Source organism: Monodelphis domestica, chromosome X (assembly GCF_027887165.1).
Source record: "Monodelphis domestica isolate mMonDom1 chromosome X, mMonDom1.pri, whole genome shotgun sequence".
NCBI classification, from domain to species: Eukaryota; Metazoa; Chordata; class Mammalia; order Didelphimorphia; family Didelphidae; genus Monodelphis; species Monodelphis domestica.
The window spans coordinates 31444097-31453832 of NC_077235.1; the positions used below are offsets into that span (position 1 = coordinate 31444097).

The 9736-nt window shown below is 48.9% G+C and overlaps 1 protein-coding gene across 1 annotated transcript in view; it reads left to right on the forward strand.

Moving 5' to 3' along the window:
* NEXMIF (neurite extension and migration factor) overlaps positions 1 to 9736 on the forward strand; it is a 198264-nt gene that overhangs the window by 34375 nt on the left and 154153 nt on the right. Inside the window, exon 4 of the mRNA XM_001362112.4 lies at positions 4447 to 4505. The gene's annotated coding sequence lies outside the window, so the exon portion shown is untranslated. The remainder of the gene's footprint in view (positions 1 to 4446; positions 4506 to 9736) is intronic.

Consider the following 9736-nt stretch of genomic DNA (forward strand, 5'->3'; position numbering starts at 1 on the left):
TACGACTCTAAGCCAGTCTGATTTAGTTTTGTCAATTCACTGACTCCTAAGAGGGCCCTTGCAGCCTTTACTCCTCCCCACCCACCCAGAAGGAAAGGCACTATTCGTGGGGAAGGCCATCGCAGAGCTGCTGTCGCCCTTTTCAGAACTGGGGAAAGGTAGGCCAGGAGTAGTCTCCCAGAGCTGCCAGGTATGCCCAGGTGTCCAGTGAACAGCAGCACATCTGTGTCTCCTCCAGCTAGAACAGCTGCCAACTGAAGGCCTAGCTTCCCTGGGACTCCTTGCTTGGCTGGGGACTCCAGCAACAGGCTCCAAATGGCTCCCTCTTTCCCAGGAGACACCTGGATGTCTTCTCAAACAAAGGTGGGGCTGCAGACCTGTCTGACTCCATCTGTCCTCCACCGGGTAAGTAAGTAAGGCTGACCTTTGATTCCTGCTTCAGCCTGGATTGGGGCTGGGGAGCGAGCGGGGCAGTGGATTTCTGTTCCCTCGTTTCCTCCACAAAATGAAGCGAATGATGGCACCCACCTCCCCAGGCGTGCCGAGAGGACCAAATGGGCCACTATTTGGGAAGTGTTCTGTGAACCTTAGGCACCAGACAGACCCTCTACTAGGCCGGAGGAAAGCAGGGGTCAGGAGGCTGGCCAGCAGGCCCCAAAGCCTGGTCCTGGCAGCTCATGGGAAGCTGCCTCATCCAGCACCCCCCCGCCACGTGGCCTCTTCCCACTTGGCAGCCCTCCCTTTCTTGGTGCCCAGGCCCAGGAGCCGCTGTCTGTACCTATGAAACCCTTTGGTTTCCATGCAGCTGCCTTGGATGAGGAGGGGAACAGCATGCTTATTGTGTGCTCCTGCCCAAGGCTAAAAGCCCCTCCTGTCTAGGCCCTTTGCTGCCTGGCCACAAGGCAGGCCCGGGACTCCTGGGCCTTGATTCCGGGCCAGGCTAACTTGGTGGGGTTTTACATTGAAAGGGAATTTGGGGTATGGGGGGGGGAGGAAAAACCTTTTAATGAATTGAAATTGCATAATGAAAAGGTTCGGAAATTTAATTGCCAAAATGGCTGTGTGTTTTCTCTCTCACCTCCGCCTCTCCCTTCTTCCCTCCTCCCCAGAAGCAGTGGGGGAAAAGCAGGAGCTTGTCAGAGAGGCCCCACACCCACTCTAGGTCTGTGCTGAGCATGCAGACTGGCGAAGGGAGGGAGGGAGGGAAGGAGGGAGAAAGGGAGAGGGAAGGAAGGAGGGAGGGAGGGAGGAGGGAGCCAGCAAACTCTGGGGTTTGCTTGGCAGCAGGCTGTGTGCACAGCAGGAGTGGTCCCTGCCATCGTGGGAATGGTCTGCCATTTGGGCTTCTCTGGGGCCTGCAGGTCCTGCTGATCTTGCCTGATGAGGAAGGGTCAGAGAACAGTGGGCATCCTCGCCCACCTGGCATGTGGCCTGCCCAGCTGGCCTTCCTGATGTGGCCACTCTCCCACTGGCATTTCAGAGCCCGAAGCCAGGCTGTGGTGAAGATTCGTACCCACTGCCGCTCCTGCTGCCTGGATCCTAGAACCTTAGAACCTCAGGGGCCAGAGAGACCCCACAAGGCCCTGACAGCATTCCGGATGAGTTTCCTCCCTCTGCTCCTAGTTCTGGCCTCTGGGGCCAAACAGAATGAGGGAAACCCCATTTGGAGACAAAAACACCTCTGGCCCTCCCAGGTCTTTTCTTCTTCCTTCCTCTGACCCTCCCATGACCTGAATTTGAGGCCCTTGAACTCTGGGTACTCTCAATGATGCAACGTGACACCCAGATCCAAACCCAGCACTCCACATGTGGTCAGCCCTGTGTCCTGGCCCCACTAAATCCACCCACAGCGTACATCAGCTTTCAGGGCTACCGCGTCAGCCTGCTGCCTCCAAAGAAGTCCACTAACCCCTCCCAGGTCCCTTTGCAGGGGTGCTGTCTACTTCTATCTCCTCCATCTTGTACTGGCAAAGTTGCTTTTTTTTCCAGCCCGTTGGTAAGCCTGTTTATCTCCATTAAACGCCTCTTATTAGATTCGGCCTGATGACCCAGCCTGGTGAGATCTTTGGGGAGCCTGCCTCTCATCTTGTTAGCCTCCCCTCCCAGCCCTGGGCCAGCCAGAAATTTGATGATGGCGCGCTGATAAAGGTGCTCTGCTCCTCGGTGGCTTAGGCCAAGCCCAGCTCCCGGGGGCACTCCAGGGGAGACTTCCTTCCAAGGGGCCGCTGAATCACTCCTGACTGCTCTATCACTTTGGCTCTTCTGCCAGCTGAGAATTCTCCCTACTGGGCTCTCGTTTACCTTGCATCTCTCCTCATCCCAGAGGATGTAGGGAGCCTTGGGCAAGTGCTTGGCGGCAGGCTATATAGTATCTCCCCGTCTACTAGGCTAATAACTGTCCAAAAAGGAGAGGGGATGAATCGGCGGGACCTCTCCCTTCTCAGACTCTCGGCATCACTGCAATACCTTTAATGTTTCTGGCTCAGCCCATTGCAGCAATTGGGAGATTTGAAGGAGTTTTCCACAGGAGTCAGCCCAGGTGGTCAGGGGATCGAGAGCCGGTCTGGGGTGGGGTGGGGTCAATCTGGCCTCAGACACTTCCTAGCTGTGTTACCCTGGGCAAGTCACTTGACCCCCATTGCCCAGCCTTGACTACTCTTCTATCTTAGAACCAATACGCATCATTGAGTCGAACATGGAAGGTAAGGGTTAAGGGGAAAAAGTCAGATTGACAAGTAATGGTTAAAGTAATAAATCTTGGGGGCACCCGGGTCCCTTAGTGGATTGAGAGCCAGGCGTAGAGACAGAAAGTTCTGGGTTCACGTCCTCAGATACTTCCTAACTGTGTGACCCTGGGCAAGTCACTTGACCCCCATTGCCTAGCCCTTACTGTTCTTCTGCCTTGGAACCAAGACACAGTATTGACTCCAAGATGGAAGGTAAGGGTTTAAAAAAATAAAGTAATAAATCTTTATTACAACAAAAGCCAATGTTAATTCTGGAGGAGGAGGGAGGCTTGGCTAGGACTTGGCCCACTCTGCTTGGCCAGCTCTGGCCTTGCAGCCATGTGGAATGTTGGGGGCCTGCCCTCTCCACCCCAGAGCAGCTCACTTTCAAGGTTGGCCATGGGCACATCTCATTGGTTTCCCATCTTTAATGACACAGATAGGAAGATGCTCGGGATTGTCCAGTGAGGGAGATAGTGAAAATGAGAGGGCAGAGGGGAGATGGCAAGCCCATCTTAGAATTTACCAGAAAGAGAAGGAAAAGAAAACTGGGCATAGTGTTGGCATGATATCTATTTTTTTTAAAGAAAAGAGAGAAGATTCTTTAAGTAATCAGCCAGTAGGCTTGACTTTGAGTCTTAGAAAGAGACAACAGCACAATGGATAGTGAGTCAGGAAGACCTGAGTTCAAGCTCTGCCTCTGAAACATATTAGCAGTATGACTGTGGGTAAGTCCCTTCTCTTCTCCATGCCCCAAATAAAACTACATATAAACACTAGCAGCAAGTTTCCTCTGCTATGGACTTGCCATCTCTCCCCCCCCAAAGTTCCCTTGACTTCCATGTTCCTCTATAATATGGGGGCAGCTGGGTGACTTAGTGGATGGAGAGCCAGGCCTAGAGACAGGAGATCCTGGATTCAAATCTGGCCTTAGACACTTACCATCTTTGTGCCCCCCCCCCCGCCCCGGTCACTTAACCTCCATTGCTTAGCCTTTTCTGCTCTTCTGCTTTAGAACCAATACTTCGTAGCAATTCTAAGATATGTAGTAACAGTTTTGAGAAGAAACAAAACAGAATTTCCTCTCTTCTTTATTTCTCTACCACCCAACCTCAAAATAGGGAGCCTTCCCCTGAGTGTTCTTTTGCTTATCATTGTTCTTTCTAAAATGAAGCATCCCAAACCAGAACCCTGTACATGTCTGATCAAGGCTGAGTTCAGCTGGACTCTGACTTCCTAATGTGGGACATCGTGCCACTCAATACAGCCAAAGATCGGGGGCAGCTAGGTGACTCTGTAAATTGAGAGCCAGCTGGGTGGCTCAGTGGATTGAGAGCCAGGCCTAGAGATGGGAGGCCCTGGGTTCAAATCTGAACTCAGCCACTTCCTAGCTGAGTGACCCTGGGCAAGTCACTGAACCCCGTTGCCTAGCCCTGACCACTCTTCTGCCTTGGAACCGATTCTAAAGTGGAAGGGAAGGGTTTAAAAAATACAGCCAAAGATCATATTAGCTTTTTGTGGTTGCTGGGTCACACTGTGGACTCCAACTGAGTCCATTCATCATCGTTTCTGCTACACAGTAGATGTGTAAAATCCCAAGATCCTTTTCAGGTGACCTTATGTCTCTCCACGCTTCCCCATCTTCTATTAAAGATGCAGTTAATTATTTGAACCTAAGCATAAGATTTTATATTTATCCCTATTACATTTTTATTTTTAGGTCTGACCTTGCTTTCTGCCCTCTCGAGACCTTTCGGGATCCTGTCTGTCATCCACCAGGTTAGTCATCTCTCTCCTATTTATGTTCTCTGCGACGTTGACAAGTGTACCTTCTATGACTTTATCCAGTCTGTCGTTGGACTGTTAGAGTGGTGTAGTATGTGATATAATGAAAAGAGCACTGGCTTTGGAGTCGCAGAACCTGAGTTCAAATCCAAGTTCTGCCACTGACTACATGTATGGCCTTGGACAACTTCTTTTCCTCCTTTGTCAAAACGAGAATCAGAGTTCTTCGGTCACTGTCACCCATAAATCTCCTGAGGATTTGTTGACCACATCAGGCCAAGAGATAGAACCTTGGAGGATTCTAAAGGGACCTCTTTCCAAGTCAGTAGTGACCCATTAACAGTCCTTCCATTCGGAGGCCTCTCATTTAAACCATATATCTCCATCTTGCCCGTTAGGATGGTGTAAGACGGTGGCGTCAAACTCAAACAGAATCCGATCTCTCTGGCTGGCTTATTGATTTTGAAAATCACAAAGTAAGACGATATTGTATTGTATTTTTATTTATTTTGTTAAAGCATTTCCCAGTCACATTTTAATCTGATTTGAGCCTTTTGCTGCCAGAGAGTTTAGCACCTGTGATATATAAGAGACTTTGTCAAATGCTTGGCTCAAATACCCAGGTATAGCATACCTCTAGCATTCCCCTGGATCTTCTAGTTTAGGGCCACAAAATTGCATTAAGGAACCACCATTTTGATTTGGTGGTTTTTCTTTCCAATAATGCAAAACCCAGTCTTTGTCTAATTTAGCACGTAATCTCTGACAGTTAGGACTTCCCAATTTATCGGTTGGGGCCACCCTGGGGAAGAGCCTCTAGTAGCCCTGATGAAAGGAGAAAAGGAAATACTGTTAGCCTAGCACAATCACTGAGAAGTAGGGTAGCTTCATCATGATGAATGAATTTCTCCTGTTTCTTAATTTTCCATTTCCCTCACCAAATGCTTATAAATGATGCGTCTGGTGACTTGTAGCTTGTCACAGCCCTTCCAAAAACATGGCGCCCAACACTCGAGGTGCCTTGGCCCTTTACTTAGCACTCAACAGAAGATGTCCAACATGGCCGTGGACAGTTTGAATTTGTTTTGTTATTGATGTGGCCTGTGGCCTTGGACAGGATGGGTTAAAAAGCTCTGATCTTTTGGATAAAATACAAATTCCTTACCTCCCCCATCTGGCTCCATTTGACTTTTCCAATCTGATTTCACATCTCTCTTCCTCGTGTTCTTTATGTTCCAGCCAATTTGGACAATCTCATCATATCCATCTCCTCCCATCGTTGTGCCTCCTCTGCCTGGAACCCTCTGTCCCCATATCTCTTACTCTAAGGCCTTATGTAAGGCCCTCTTTGGACCCCCTACAGCCAGCCCTCTCCCCCTTCTCCCAGAGAGAGCACTCTGTCTCAGTTCCTGTTTGCCCCTCTTTCTCACAGCCTTGGCTTCTTCTTGTGTATAGGTCTCATCTCCCAGGTAGATAGTAAGCTCCCTGAAGGCAGGATGCTGGGTCATTTTTCATCTTGCTGTCCCCAGTGCAGAACACGGGGCCCAGAACATTGTAGACACTTAATGAACATTGGTTGACTCGAATTGTTGAATTCCACAAGGCTGCCTGTGGGCTCTTCCTTCTCCTCCCTCCCTCCTTCCCTCCTTCCCCCGCGCCAGTCCTCCATGTTACACCAGATGGAACGTCAGGACAGGCACAGTGCAGAGTTCTATTTCTGGCCATGTTTAGTCTGGTGTCTATCCTGGAGGCTGCATGGGCCCCACCCCTCCCCTGCCATCCCCTGGGGGCTTGTGTGTGTTGTACTGCCAGGGAGAGAGGGGGAGGAGAAGGATCCATGTATTAAGGTAGGTGTGTATATTAATGTGAGGTGTGCGTGAGAGAGACAGGAATGAGGAGCTATCGATAACCTTTGCTTCTCTCCCCTCTGAGACAGCCATTTAAAGCAGATGTGGAAGACAAGCTGGGTACCTGGTGGGGTGCCTGATGCCATGCCTGCTACACTGTACTCTTTTCATTGTTATTTAGTCCTTTCAGTCATCACCGACTCTTTGTGACCCCATTTGGGGTTTTCTTGGTAAAGATACAAGAGTGGTTTGCCAGTTCCTTCTCCAGCTCATTTTCCAGATGAGGAAACTGAGGCAAACGAGGTGAAGTGAATTGTCCAGGGTCATGCAGCTAGGAATATCTGAGGCCTGATTTGAACTGGGGAAGGTAGATGAGTCTCCTTGACTCCTGGCCCAGCACTCTACCCACTGCAGAACCATCTTGCTGTCCTAGTAAGCATTAAGTAAGGGCTGTTAAATGGCACATACATCCATATGTGTGTAGCTACATAGTCACATGCAAGATGCAAAGGTTGACTTTTGGACTCTGGTTTGGGAAGGGCTGTGGGAGCTAGTGGAAAGAACCAGGGACTTGTTCTTGTCAGAGAACTTGGGTTTGAATGTAGTCAGCTCAGCTACCTACAAGTTATGGGAGCCTTGGGAAATGCCTCACTTTCCTCTTCTGGAGTCAGGGAATTGGGCCCGGTTGACTTCCAAGGGCCTTTCCACTCTCGAAATTCTATGCTAAGGCCCTTTCCATCTCTAATACCCACAACGTGCTATCGTTTCTCTCTGATCCATGCCTGGGGATGGTGAATCTGGCACTGAGGAGCAAGAGGCCAAAGGTCCCTGGGCCCGCCTCTGAGATCTTCCTGTCCTCCGTCCTTCTGTCCTTCCCTCCCTCCCTCCCTCTCTCCCTATCCTCTCCTTTCTCTCAGCTAGGTCCCACTTGAATAATCTAGCTCCACTCCCATCCCCCTAATTATTTGAATTGAAACTCCCTATTTCCATTGGGCTGGCCTGGATAATGACTGTATCTTACAGAATCAAAACTTTGAATAGTGTAAATGAAAATACACAGAGCCCCCTGGAAGGCTTCGCTGTTCCACACTAATCAGGACCTAGCTAAGGCATAGCAGATTTCAAGCTTGGTAGGATAAAGACAGGAGCAACACCTGGGAGTTCTAGAGCAGCTCACTTGGGCTAGTATCAGTTAGTTCTTGCTAACTAGTTAAGCTGGTTCATAACGGAATGGATTGCCTTATGCCTTAATGAGCTCCCAATCACTGGGGCTGGGGAGCCTAGAAGGCCACTTGTTAGGAATGCCATCAGGGAGATTCCAGTCCTAGGTAGTAGAAGAGTTTAGCTTAGGTGATCTCACAGATCGCCTACTTAGATATTTCGAGAATTCCCAGCTTGGTCAATCGATAAACATTTATTAAGCATCTACTCTGTGCAAGGCACTCTGCCAAGTGCTAGGGATACAAAGAGGCAAAAGACAGCCCCTGTTCTCAAGTTGCTTACAATCTAGTGACAGAGACAACATATACATGAGTCTAGGCATACCTACAAGATCTTGCTGGTTCCATTCGAGACCACCCCAATATAGCAAATATCGCAGTAAGGTGAATTGGTTTCAAGTGCATAGAAAAGCCGTGTTTACACTATGCTGTCACCTGTTAAGCGTGCTCTAGTATTCCATCTAAAACAATGTGCAGATCTTAATTTTAAAAAGACTTTATACTAAAAAATGCTGACCATCCTTTGAGCCTTCAGAGCTGGGACCCTTTAGGTGCCGGAGGGTCTGGTCTCCACGTCGATCGGGATGCTGCTTGCTGAAGGTTGGGGTAATGGGGCAACTTCTTAAAATAAGACAACAATAATGATTTGCTGTGTCTTGACTCTTCCTTTCACCTGAATAGTTAGAGGCCATTGTAGGGTCATTAACGGGCCTAATTTCAATATTATCGTGTCTCAGGGGATAGGGAGGCCCCAAGGAGAGGGTGAGACACAGGGAACAGCAGTCAGAACACAGGACATTTATCAGTTAAGGCATCCATCTTCTATGAATGTGGTTCATAGTTCCCCCAAATGACTGCAAGTGTAACATCCAAGACCACTGATCACAGATCACCGTAATGGATCTAATAAGAAAGGAAAAGTATGATAGATTGCAAGGATTACCAAAATGTGGCACAGAGACACAACGTGAGCACAAGCTGTTGGGAAAGTGACGCCCATAGATTCGTCCATGGCAGAGTTGCCGCAAGCCTTCAATTTGTAAAAAAGACACAATATCCACCAAGTATAATAATGTAGCAAAGCTCAGTAAAGCAAAGTGGTTCTGTATATACAAAGTAAAGTACCGGTAGGATACATGGGAAGTTGTTAATAGGGGGAAAGCGTTAGAATTAAGAGAGGTTGGGGAAGGCTTCCTAGAGGAGATGAGATTTTAGCTGAGACTTAAATAAAGGGCCTGGAAAGTCAGTAGGTGAGATATGAGGAGTGAGAGCAGTCTAGGCATGGGACACAGCTAGGGAAAATGCTCAGAACCAAGACCTGGAGTGTCTTTTTCAAGGAACAGCCAGAGTTCTAAGTTTCTGAGGCCAAAGGAAAAAACCTGACTGGTTTTCTGGCGATAGGCCTCTGAATTGAATGGGGCTCTTTGATGACACACTTGAGACCTGTATTCTAGCACCTACTCTTCACTGGTAGGGCCTTTGAGACCATGGCGTGATGATGTACTAGACTCTCTCTCTCCTAGGGGCCCTAGCAGTACGTAAGACCTGCCCCACTTACTTGGTATTTAGATCGATCAGTCAATCCTCAAGCATTTTGCAACATGCGTATGGTGTGCCAAGCACTGTGCTACAGAGGTCTTGGGGCATAGCCCCCAAGAAGCTGCCTTTCTTTTGAAGGAGACGTCACCCACGTAGCTAAATAGCTGCCAAATGGGTACCAAATGAACCCAGAGTATCAGAGGGGAGGAGGCACATTAGCCTTTGAGGAGGACTGGGAAGTGCTACCTGAAGAAGGAGGCGCTTGATATGAGCAGTGAAGGAAACCAGGGATTCCAAGGGATGGAGAGTGCCCATGAGGCAGAGAGCACTCTGTAAGAGGAAAGGCCCACATGATAGGTCAAGTGTATTGGTCACGTAGGTCGACTGATCACAGCCGGAGAGTCTAGGAACTTATAATAATGGCTGATGCTTTATGCCAAGCACTCTGATGATTTGCAGGGGGATGTGGCCAAAAAGAATTGCACAACCTGGGCACAGTATGGGCTGGTTTGCAATTTGTGCCAATGGAAGAAGTCCACCCACTTTGATGGGATCACTAAAGTATTACAAGAAAGATCCCCCCCAGAGCCAATGAAAGGGTGGTGCTTCAATAACTGGC